Genomic DNA, 12706 nt, shown 5'->3' with positions numbered 1-12706 from the left:
AATATCAAGGTCTGGAGATGAATCATTTAGAAACCCAGTGTTCTCAAGGGGCTGTTGCTTCCTCAGAACTCTAATAACAACTGTGTCAAGGCAAAAATCACACAAAAAGTTTAAAGTTGTTAAATCCCTTTTCTGTCCTGCTTTCAGCAAGAAAGAGTCAGAGTCTCGCCTTGTATCTGGTGATGTTGATCATTCTTTGTCTGAAATGGAGAGATTAAAGACAGAGAGGAAGGGAGTAAACTGCTTAAGGTGGCACTTCTCACTTAAGGGAACACCTGTCTAAGACTTTCATCAGTTTTTTTTTCTTTTTATTAAGTTTATTGGTACAATCTAGGTATACAATACAGTTACATTCATCATTGGGATTCTGTATCTTTACATAATAGGTCTTGATTCTCATTTTTTCCCCTTGTTTCATCAGTTTTTGTTTGTATTTTCAGTTTAAACTGAGTGATTAAGGCAAAAGACACAGGATTTGATATGGATCCAGATGTGATGTGGAAAATACATGTAAACAGACTTGAGGCCTAGGAGGGTCCTGACAAAGTTGTTTGCAATACAGTGCACACTTACTCCAGAAAGCACATCAAAACTCACTTGAGTCCCAAGGGTGTTTCGGGACCAGTGGGGGAAGTAATTATACTGTCAGGGTAGGAACTAGAGATGATAACATCCTAGACAGTGTTTATTCGCCATTAACATCCTAGACAGTGTTTATTCGCCATTAACGTAAGCACTGGATGTTTTAGATTCATTGTAATCCCATTGTTACAAAGCCAAATGTGTTTTAAGCAGCTCTTCATAACTTCCCTCCTCAAATCCTTTATCCACCCTGCAGTTACAAACTGACCTCCAAGGCATGTTTTGTTTGGCTTCTGCCCTGTTTCATTGTTTTGTTTTTCAGATTAGGTGCTAATGTAATTTCACGGGACAATCTACATTTCTGACTTCTGTTATATCGTCTGGTAACAATCTCCAGTTTACCCAGCCTGCTTGTCTTCCTGGCTGTCAGTATCTGAACAGTGTGATCTGTGTGTCTCAAAGGCACAGCTGTCATCATCTTGCAGACCTGAGATTGTAGAACCAAGGAGATCACATCTTTTTTTTGAGGAGGTGGAAATACAGTGACAGATTAGTGTTAAAAAACAGGCCATGGGCACCATCCCATCTCTCTACTCTTGAGCCAGTCCCCCCCACACACTCTCGGCTGTATTATGCTGCCTCCTGTAGTTTATTTCAAAATCTAAGTACATTTCAAGAACCATAGAGCCTTAATTAATCATGTTTTAAGTAAAAAAAGATAAAAGAAAACTTAACCTTCTAAGTGCAGTACGATTAGAACAGTGTTAAAATAAGGCACTGAGTAAAGTCTTTGGGAAGTGGCATTAAGGAATGTTTTCCTTCTGTTTCCAAATGTTCTTAAGTAATCATGCATTAACTTTTGTAATAAAATAAAACTTCCTTTTAAAAAATTCTGAATGCACTGAAACACAATTTGCCAAAGGAAGTAGGACAATCCCACTTCTCTTTTGCCAGATACTCACTTTCCTGCTCCCTTCCAGCTCCGGTTGGCCCTGTGCCACTGCCCTGACTTGGGAGACGTAGAGGGGAAGTTTTCTGGGCCTCAAGAAGATATTCGGGACTCTCCGTTTAGACATGGGTCTGCGAAAATGCCAGGCAGGGTTACAGATTCTAACCTTGAGTGAAAAACAAAACAAAACAAAATGTGAAACAGCCGCCATTTTTAGTAATTTTTAATAATTAAACATTATTCCTATGGTTTAAGCAACTACTAGGGTTTTTTATTACTTGCAGCCAAAAGTGGGATACACCTAAGAACATTTACATTTTCTTTGAGGTCAGAAATTCAAACACATTGTCTGAAGTTGAGAATTTTATTTTACTTCTTTTCCCACTACTATCTCAGTACTTTTAATTATGTTATCCGATGAAGGAGGCTAGTGAGGACATCAATAGAAGATCACATAATGTTTTACCCAAGAGCATTCTGATAATCATCAATTTTCACTCTTTTGGATTTTGTTTTTGTTTTTTGCTTAAAAAAAAAAAAGTTGTAGTCCAGGCTGGCCTTGAACTTGCTATCTCCCTGCCTCAGCCTCCTGAATGCTGGGATTACACATGTGCGCCACCATGCCTAGCTCACTTTAGCTCACTCTAATAAGTTTGGGTCTAACAATCATTGGATCTCATGGAGCTGATCCGATAGAGAAACCTTTACTGCGGTTAGTCATGCAATGGAAAGGTATGGTTTGATCTCAATAGAGTATTCGTCTAGAGAACATAGAATGTGCTGCTTGTTGAGCTCATGTTGACACAGGTCTTCACTGATGATTATTGGGAGTGATGAAGATGTGAGACTGAAATTTGGGGCTGGAGGATAAGCGAGAACAGGGAGAAGAGGAGGTACCGTCCCAGGAAGCTGCTTTATAATGCTGATCTGAATGTAGGATGTTCAGCCTCAAGAAGAAAAGAGTTGTTGGACAACATGAGAAACAGATTTTTGTGGCTTCAAAGATTAAAGGTTCATCTGATTTATTTCAAGTAAAGTATGATTAGATGCAGGAGATTTTAGAAGGATGTATGTGAAATTAAGGGAAGATCTGCACTGTGGTGACCCAAGAAAAGTGGTAGAAATTGTTTGAAAAGTGATGAAGTGTGGTCAAGGTGGACTACTCCAGCCTGGAGCTCAGATCTATGGCAAGAAGACATTCAAAATCATTGCAGACTGCCAGAATTTCAGGTGACCTGGTTTCTATCCCAAACCCTCAACAATAGGACTCCTAGTGATCCATCATCAATGTGATGGGGCTATTTTTGTTTTCTTTGCTAATGTTATGCCTAACTGATCTCCCCCCATTTTTCCAAACCAAATCCTTAAGAGAAAAAATCTCATTGATGAATTTAGTTACTTTCATCCCTAAGGAGGCAAACACTGGTGCTAGGTCACCCCTTGCCCACAGTCCACAGACCGGGCAGGATGAACACCTAAAACATGTCCATCGCCATACAAGGAAGTTTGTAATATTTCTCAGCTGGGAGTGGGCCCGCCTGCTCGACTGTAGTATTCCTTTATAAGAAATGGCTGGCCTAGGTATTTGAAAGACTGCCATATAAAATCTCTAGACATTTAAAATATATTCCAGAAGACAGGAGGCGGGAAGAGACTATAGAAAGGTAGACTTCAACCAGACATAATGACTTTCAGGCAATTAGTACCATCTGAAAGCAAAATGCACCTCCTTTAGAGGGGAAGGTTAACTTGTTGCTGGATGGTTTTGAGGAGGCTGAATTACCTACCACCTGGCAGGGAGATCCCTTCTTAGAACAGAGGATGGAACATTTACGATCTTCTATCCTGAGACTGAGCCTGTGCTGAACTGGTGAGCATAGAAAGAATTCTAGGACCAGAGGAGACTCAGGCATAAGATGCCTTGGAGGGATTTTGACACTTAAGAAACTATCAGATATGTCAGGTTCTGACTTTTTCATGGCAGGTGTTTCATCAGAGTTAGGGTTTCTGGGGTCACAGTATCCCCAAATGCCCCCCCATTCAATCCCAGTTGACCTCTAGTGTTGATTTTAAAAGAGTAGCAATTCTCAATTTTTGTCACTCTTTTGAATTGTGGTGTTGAAGAACTCACACGTAAAAAGTGAGCTGGATGTGATAGTATACCCCTATAATCTCAGCATTCTGGAAGGCTGAGGCAGGAGGATTGAATACTGAAGTCCAGTCTAGGCAAATTAGCAATAAGGCTTTGTCTCCAAATAAACAATAAAAAATAAGTGAGGTAGCTCAATATGAGAGCTTTGGGTTCTATCCCTAGTACTGCCAAAGGGTCGGGGGGAGAAGGAAGGAAGGAGAGAAAGAGTAAGAAACAGTAGAAGGGAGGGAGGGGGAAGGAATGTGTGCGACAACACACCTTCTCACCTAGTAATCTATCAAGTAACCTAGTCAGGAACCTAATAAGAGGCGGGTTACTTCAGGAAAGGCAGTAGGGGAGTAGCTGTAGCAAATAAGTATTTCACTAATTTTCAGTACAGTCTGGGGTATTTTTCTCCAGTAGTGCTTTGAGGAAGGGAAAGAAAGGGGAAATGTAACAGAGAAGGAAGGAGACAGGTGAGACGTAACTGGACGCCTGCTCTGGGACGTGAGCCAAGGGCTTCCTGAGGCTTCACGCTGTGAGCAGCCTGAGCTTCCGTCTGTCCGCTGTCTGTTTCAGCCAGTGATGAGTAATGGCCGCCTTCAAGGCCAGCTGTAGCCATCTGAAAGCCCTGCACTTAAGACATTAGCATTAACTACTTCACAGAAAAAGGGTGAACATTTGACGTGTGTTAATTTCTGTTTATTGCTTGCATTCTATCAACTCAAAGCTCCAGTACTCACCTAGAGTTGTAATTTTCCAAGTCACAGCTTGGCTGACCCCTGCACAGTTACTTATAAATACTTTAATTCCCCAGTGCTCTTTAGAAATGATGACAAGTGATATAATGATGCATTGTTCAGTTCACAGCACTTTGCGATGACCTGTCTTGAGAAGGATTTTACTTCCACATTGTGAGATAAAAGGTTGAGATCAAGGCTTCCAGAAAATAACCTTTGCAATGCAGGGAGGGTGCTTGTGAATTGCAATCTTTACTCATTTCGGAAGTGTTCCAAATGTAGGTCAATAGTTACCAGTGTGTTCCAAAAGCAGGGCATACAGGAAGTATGGGTGGCACCAAAGAAATAGAAAAGTCTACTTTTGTGAAAGCATGAGAATTTAAAAAAAAAAAGGAAAAGGCAGCTCAGTAAACTGTGATTCTTTTTCTTTCTTTTTAAATTTTTTCCAGGCCTCAAACCCAGGGCCTCATGCATGCTAGGCAGAAGCCCTTCCATCAAGTCACACTCCCTGCCTAGTACACTGCACAGCATAGTTTTTCCTCAGTGTCCTGTCTGTGCCTCTGCCAGGAGAGGAGGCACCTGTACTCAGGCTTGGCTCAGGACAGGTCCTCAGAGATAGAGGGTTCTATTGGTTTCAGTTCTATCTGTGTGATTACCACGTGTGAACTGGACCCTGAGAGTCATTGAGATGAACCCAGATGCGACCAAGCCAAGAGGACAATCCTATTTCCCTTGAGCAAGGGATTGGTTTAGAGCTATTCTGATCAGAATGGGTACAATACAAATACATTCTTCCCCTGACCATGAAGGGTTAAAGCATAAAGCCCAGTCGTGGATCATAGCATCTTGAAATCTCACCAAGGAAGTCTCTGCAAAGAAAGCTGACCCACACGAGAAGGCAGAGGTGTCAGAATAACAGATGACTTGTGCCAGGCCATGACTGACCCGCACCGAGTCCTGACCATCTTCAGCATCTGTTTCCCTTCACCATCCTAAATGGTTCATGTAACCTTCTGGGAGCAGTAACCCTGGAGAACACAAGTGTCACTGTGTATTGTGCAATGTGCGTTAATGAAGAAAGCAGTCCACAGGCCAAAATGTTTGCAAAGCACCGAATTAAGGCTGTGTCAGAGCCATTTATAAACAAATGCACATAGTAAGATCCCCAGAAGGAGCTCCCATGTGAAGCATTGTACAGATTTACTCAGCCCCAAAAAAATCCGATGATTTTTTTTTTGTTGTTTTTGTTTTCTGGGAACTCATGAATACTCTGAGGAACAGTTTGTGAGGCTAAGCTGAAGCATTATTGGGTATTTACACCTTAGTGTGTGAAGTAGCAAGACAGAGAAGATAGCATTCCCTGAGTGTGGAATTTGAGAGGAACCAAGGGCAACAAACAGTTTCCTCCTTTCAGTCCTGGCTTTGGGAGGCCTGGTTCACAGCGAGCTTGCAGAGGCTCAGCCACATTCTAGCTCAGTAGATCTGTATGCATGCTCATGTATAAGATATGCATAAGTGCTCTCCATAACTCACTTAGCTATGATCTTCTATATGTGTTTATACTATCTACAGGCAGAGTCTGCAATTTGTTTTATGTACATCATGAGCATTCTCAATTTAATAGTAAATGTAAGTAATCTAATGACTCTTCAAGATACACTTAATGGTCCTTTTTAAAAAACTTTATTTTGAAGTAATTTCAAGCTTACAGAAAAGATTTAAACAAACAAACAAACAACAACAGCAAAGAAATACCATAAATTTTTACCCATGTTCCCGGTGGAGGGCTGAGCCTGAAGATGGCCCTTCTCTTCCCTACTCCTCTTCTCCTCCATAGATTAGTGACTCAAACAGACATATTGTAGACCTTGGATGGCACAGGAGACAGTAACACAATATATCCTTCCCTGTTCCCTGTGTGCGCATGCTCGGATCCTGAAACAATCACGCTACGTTCCTCCTAGACCACACAGGCCATGTAGTACTATTTGCCCTGCTTCTCTTCCTATCTGCCTTCCACTATAAATAAAGAGCACAAGAAAGCGAGAGGGAGGGGGGGAGGGGAGGAGAGGAGAGGAGAGGAGAGGAGAGGAGAGGAGAGAAAAAAGAAAAGAAAAGAAAGAGCATGGTGCTCCAGGCAGCTATTAGCTCCCAACAAGCTATGGTTCCACCTGGTCCCAAACTTCAAGAATAATCTTGGTAGGGCCAGGGATTTAGCTCAGTGGCATAATGCCTGCCTCAAAAGTGCAAGGTGCTGAGTTTGGTCCCGGTTACTGCAAATCAACATCATCATCATCATCATCATCTTGATCTCTTAAATGTTTTCTTCATCTCCCACCTCTATCCTGGCTTCCAATCCTATGCGATGTGGGTCACAGCAGTTCCCCAACTGCTAACATTTCAACAGTTTTGCTCACTTTCTATCATCTGTCTTCCTATCTATCTGTCTGTCTGTCTGTCTGTCTATCTATCTTACATCTATCTTCCTGAAGCAATTAAAGGTTGGAGACATAATGCTGTAGACTTTATAGAAATGTCAATGTGAACTTTCTAAAAGACAAGAGCATTCTGCCATGTAACAAGAGTTCTTCAATCAAAGCAAGAAGTGGATAGTTTTACAGTATCACCATCTGATAATAGAGCCATCTAATCCATTCATCCCATCCAAATTTACCTCCTGTTTTAATATTTACAGAAAAATTTTCTGTCTGGATCCAATCCAAGATTATGTGTTACATTTATTTTTGATGTCTGTTCAATCTGAAATGATTCACCAATATTTCTTTGACTTTTGTGACCTCAATATTCTGGAAGACTTCAGGCCATTATTTTGTAGAATCTCCCTCAGTTTGGACTTCTGTGATGTTTCCATTGATTGGTAAGTTCATTTGGCCAGGAATATCACGCAAGTGGTACCATGTTCCTCTCATAATGTCACTTTGTCCCATTATTGGTGATACTCACTTTGATCTCTGCTCAGAATCAGAAAGTGTACATAAAACAAACTGGAGGTTAAATGCCACCATTCCAAGTATGAGAGTTACTTTTGCTCCAACCCTGTATAAGAAAATGAAAGACAAAAAAAAAAAAAAAAAACAAATACAATTATACTCCATATAACAGGTGGACTTCACTGGAAAACTCACACAGTTGCAGAAGCTTTCTCTGTGGAATTCTTCACATTCAGGAAACTAACCGCTATGGTTTGAAAGGCCGAAGTGGCGAAAGAGGCAGTTTCCTGGGGAAACCTGAAGTTTAAACCACAGTATCACTCTGCCAAGTGCGTTTATGTCCTAACCTCAAACTGAACCTATCATCAAGTATAAAGAGTTGTGGAGGCTTGTGTGCACTCAGAGCTGCTAGGCACTCTTATAGGCTAAAAAAAAAAAAAAAAAAAAAAAAAAAAAAAAAAACAGAGTAAAAAAGAACAGCCCAAGAAAGTGTTTTACTGGGGCAACTAGATTTTCTCAGTTTAATAATTTTCTTGTTTATGATTGGGAAGATAATATTTTTTTTCTGCCTTTTACTAGAAAAGGGTGTATTATGATTGACACATTTAGGAAGTATCAAGCTTTCAGTTAAACAGATTATAAAACATGTTTATGTAATATCCAATCATGAGTTTGTTGTAGTCACGTTTCTGCTGTTTACTCAGTAATCTATCTGCATGAATCAGTTTTGCCCCTCCAGAGTTGCCCGTGTAACCCAAACATTAACAGAGCACAAGTTCCAAGTGGGTCAATTTAATGCTGGAAATTTAAATTCTGGGGAAGCTGTTTCAAAAGGATGAGGCACTTTGTGGAAACAAAGCAGATGCCTACAGAATGCTCAAAATCCACTGAGGGGGATGAACTGCACCATAATCCATACAGTAGGGGCCTGGAGCATCATTCTGCTTATAAGACCCAGGGCTGTCTTAAGGCCACATCAAAGGCAACAAATGCTTTAAATTTAAATTCTGTAAAGCAGATCAATAAAAGTGGCTAAAAATCTCTAAATCTAATTTTCCATTCACTTTATATACTACTGAGACAATGTCCATCACACATATCAAAGATATTATTGTTTTTACTTGCAGTAAATGGCCTAAACTAATACAATCAATAGACAAGTATGAGGATCTTTTTGGTAAATTCCAGTAGTTTCTTCTAACAGACCAGTAGGTGTTATTTGATCCAGACCAGTTGAGTGTGTCACAATCCAAGAAAGTTACAGAACAAAGAGGTCAAAAGTAGGACCACACATGAGTGGGCAGCCACAGGCACTCCTTGTGACTCCAGAGGGCTCAAAATGAAGCCCAGCACCTTCGGGGAAAGTTAGAGTCAGGATTGGACATATTCACAAGTTCACAGCAGGATGTTATAGGTGATATTTGAGTTGAATCAAGCAACAACCTCCATGGAGTAGAGAGACCAAGGCCTCAGAGGCCCCAGAACTGAGCAGTTATGGGATTGGGACTTAGCTAGTTCATGTCCTGGCCCACAAGAGGGCAAATGGGTCCTAACTCACAGCTTCACCCATAAAACATTATTTCTAACATTTCTTTATGGTAACAACTCTCAAATATGGATTCATATAAGTATATTCCATATGCCATGTAATCAGTGTAAAATGTTTATTTCTATGTGGTCACTTTATATGCTAACGAATCATCCCTTGAGTTGTTAGAGTTATTGGCCATACACATAAAATACATATACAAAACTGTTTTAGAATAAATTATCACACAGATAAGCTATGGGGTTAGTTTTAGTGATAATGGTGTGACCTGCGGTGACATAACTGTGTTTTCAGGGATGCTTTAGCTTTAAGGAGGCACTGAGCAGGCAGCTGTGGGGCATCTGAGAGTCCCCCAACCTAAAGGAGCCACACAGCATAGGAAGACTCAGCAGGTTGTTGGCCTTGTTTTCTTGTTACTAATTTCTCATTCTGCATATTATAGAAAAATCAGAAAATACATTCAACAAAAAAGTGGGCAACCCATAATCGATCCTGATGAAGACTACCAATTTTAAAAATGTAGGTACATATAAATATAGATATGCAATTTTATTTTTACAAACATGGGGAGTTTCTCTGGTGGGGGGAGTTTCTTTTTCTTACAGATAGGGAAGGGGACCTGGGGACAGAGGAGAGATGGGAAGGGAAGGGAAATAAAAAGGATCAGGATGTGAAATGTATTTGTATAAATTCTTCATGATGAATGTGTTTATTATATATCAAAAACATGCTAGAAAAGGAAAACAAATTTATAATCAGTACTTCTGATATCAATGTATGCACTAAATTCATTGGAAAGGCTGCACTGATTAATATGTTGGTTAATATAACCAATTGTCCTAACTACTTGTTCTTACAAATACAAAAAATAAAAAATAAAAAAAAAAAAACAGTGAACATCTTGACAGAGTTTCCTAAGCATTTCCTTAAGAAAAATTCCCAGATGTGTGTTGCCAAGTGCAAGTTCTTACGTATTTTTCTTTCCTTCTTCTTTCCTTGTCCTTATGTAAGACCTGTTCATCTCCTTCCCACTTTCCAGCAATCATATCACATTTTCCTAGTCAACTCATTCTTCCACTCGCTCAGGCTCCTCTTAGCCTGTGGCATTGCTTACTAGTTCTGTGAGAAAATAGACGTCACCGGAAGCTTCCACAGTCTCCCACCTCTACCACCCACCTTCCAGTATCTGCAGCCACAAGCCCTGCTTGCCTTCCCCTGAGGCAGGAGACTGGCCTTTCTTTGGCACTGATCAGCTCCCTTGCCACCCAAGGACACTGCTTCCAGGAGTCTATCCTCTTTCCTGTGCCATCAATTTTTCCCTCTCTTTCCTGTGGATCATTCCCATTAGCATACAAACAATTCTTATTGTTCTCATCTTTAAAAACAAATAGAAAGGCACCTTTTGATGGCCCCATTTCCATATTCAGTTATAGAATCATTTCTGGTCTCTTTGTAGCTCAACTCTGTGAAAGAGTTGTCTTGATTTGAGGTTCCCAATTATCCCCATTCTCTATTAAACCTACTCCTACACATTCCACCAAAACCACTTTTGTGGCGCTCCCCAATGGCCTATTAGTTTCTATAGCCAATGGACAACCTTCAGTTCCATCCATCTTACATGATCAGCAGCAGTTGACACAAGTCACCAATCCATCTTTGAAAGACCCCCCACCACACTGGGCTGATAGCACGAGGAGTACACGGTGGTCCTCTTTCTCTTTCATCCTTCTCAGCACCTTTTGCTCGTCCCTCCTCATCTCCCAGTATTGCAAGGGGCAGGCTTTGAACACCGCTTTCCTATTGAAACTCAAGACTTTCTTTAGTCTCGCCGAGGAGCCTGGTTCTAACATAGACCTTCTGACCAAATCTGTAGCGCCCTCCTTTCCCCTGTGTTCACATGATGTTTTGGCGAAGTCATTCTATACATAGTTTTAAAGTCTGCTTTAAAGTTCTTGATATGCGTATCATTCAGATTTTGCACATACCTCTCCAAACAGTCTTTCAGAAATTCCACATTACATCTTGCTGGCAATGTACTAGAATCAAACTTGGCCTTGTTGGATCTGTTCTGTGTGTAATCTAATACATGTGGTATGATTGGAAATGGTGGTGTTTAAATTTTTAAAAACTTACTATAGTAAAAGAAACACTGCTATTAATCTCCCTCACAATAATCATCTTTATTGCAAACAACTTATCCAACCACTCCTGCCACTTCCTGAAGCAGATCTGAAGTCCTCTTCCATGTCTTTAGTTGTGCTGTCATGGCTCCTGGATGTCCTGAATTGGTTCAAAATGTTTACCTTTCATTTTGGCTTGGGTTCCCCAGCCAGAAGTTGTACCTTAGCCAGTGAATACGGTACAGGAGAGTGCACTAGCGTGTTTTTGTTTGACAGAACTTGCCGTAAATGTTTTGAATCATTTCAGAACATTGAGGCAAGCAGCAAAAGACACTCACGAAAGAGGACTTCCAGAACTGCTTCAGAAAGTGGCAGGAATGCTAGGAAAGTATGTTCAGTGTGAGGTGGGAGTATATCAAGGGCAGTGGAACTAATGGCAATGTGTCTTTCACCATAATGTTTTTTTAATTTTTTATTTAAATAGTGGTTTTTTTAGTGTACCTTATGTTTGCATTGATCTTGAAAACCTTACAGACTATTTTTAGCATCTTCCCAAATTCTCTTGTCACCTTAACCACTTGTTGATAAGCATACATATCTTCTTCCCTAAAAGTAGAAGGGATCCAAGAAATGAGTATATTACCTCAAAAAACTATTAAGTACTCCTGATGGAGAAAAGTTCCTGAATATGAGAAGCCATCTTATTAAAACTAAGCAGTCCTAATAGTTTCTAGAATTCATAAACTAGTTAAGTGTGGGCTCAGCTATTATTTGCTGGCAGATGAACAGAGGACTGTCATAAACTGTTTTGTCCCAGGTAATCCACTGGCTGTGCACTGCATGATTCTAAAGGATGTCGTTGAGATGGACCACAACAAGATGTCGCCCCCTGGAGTTGTGCAATATGACAACCTCCAAAAATGTCTGGCTAGGGCTGGGGATGAAGCTCAGTGGTGCCGGGCCTGCCTGGCAAGCACAAGATCCTGAGTTCAATTCCTGATACTGAAAAAAAAATGTCTGACTGGGTTAATTCAGTTTTATGAATCATTTCTGAAATATTTTCTTTTTCTGGTTTTGCCCTTCTCCTTTCCTATTTATTAAGCATTTATCTAAGAAAAGCAGACTATTTTGATAGTCAAATTAAATTGTTTTTTCAATGGGCAAAGAGGAGGTGCATACCATTCGGTCCAGTAAAATGACCAAACATGTCTGTCAATTGAATTTGCTGACAGGTCCAGAGTGGAAGCTTCGGAGGAAAGCAGACGCCTGAGTTCTGAAACCCATCCCGCTGCTTCCTGGACAGCCAGAATCTCTCCACATCTTCTGACCCCAAGGCTTTGGGCCTGCTTGTCTTTGGCTCTGTCCTCCCAAACCCATAAAGTATATGACACACCTGTGTGTTCGGATGTAATCTTTTCTCATTATTGAAAGAACGTTTAAACATTTTTTAAAGCTTGAGCATCTCATTCTCCTGAACAAGAAATACAACAAGCCCTAACTTAAATGTTAACAGACAATAAACAGGTCAAGCTGGGGATTTAGCTTGGTGATTCTGCCGCCTGCCTTGCAAGTGCAAGGACCAGAGTTCGATCCTGGTACCAAAAAAGGAAACAACAACAACAACAACACAAAAACAGGTCAAGGTACAGCTGTTCTGTCGGCCTCTTGGGAACAGAACGTGAAG

At 40.6% G+C, this 12706-nt stretch overlaps 1 protein-coding gene across 3 annotated transcripts in view; it reads left to right on the top strand.

The window, feature by feature from the left end:
- The window catches only part of Poc1b (POC1 centriolar protein B), an 86614-nt gene extending 74147 nt beyond the window's left edge, over positions 1-12467 (top strand). The window contains exons 11-12 of one of the 3 annotated variants that reach the window (XR_778199.3): positions 9345-9421; positions 12255-12467. The gene's annotated coding sequence lies outside the window, so the exon portion shown is untranslated. Of the gene's footprint in view, positions 1-7097; positions 7115-9344; positions 9422-12254 lie in introns of those variants that run through there. The other 2 variants (XR_778201.2, XR_002025011.2) reach the window with 2 other exon arrangements.
- Positions 12468-12706: the final 239 nt, after the last annotated feature.

The sequence above is a fragment of the Fukomys damarensis genome, unplaced genomic scaffold (genome assembly GCF_012274545.1).
Source record: "Fukomys damarensis isolate Sample0158 unplaced genomic scaffold, DMR_v1.0_HiC HiC_scaffold_15, whole genome shotgun sequence".
In the NCBI taxonomy this organism is placed as follows: Eukaryota; Metazoa; Chordata; class Mammalia; order Rodentia; family Bathyergidae; genus Fukomys; species Fukomys damarensis.
Note: the sequence above shows the minus strand (reverse complement) of the source record. Positions and strands in the feature narration are given on the sequence as shown.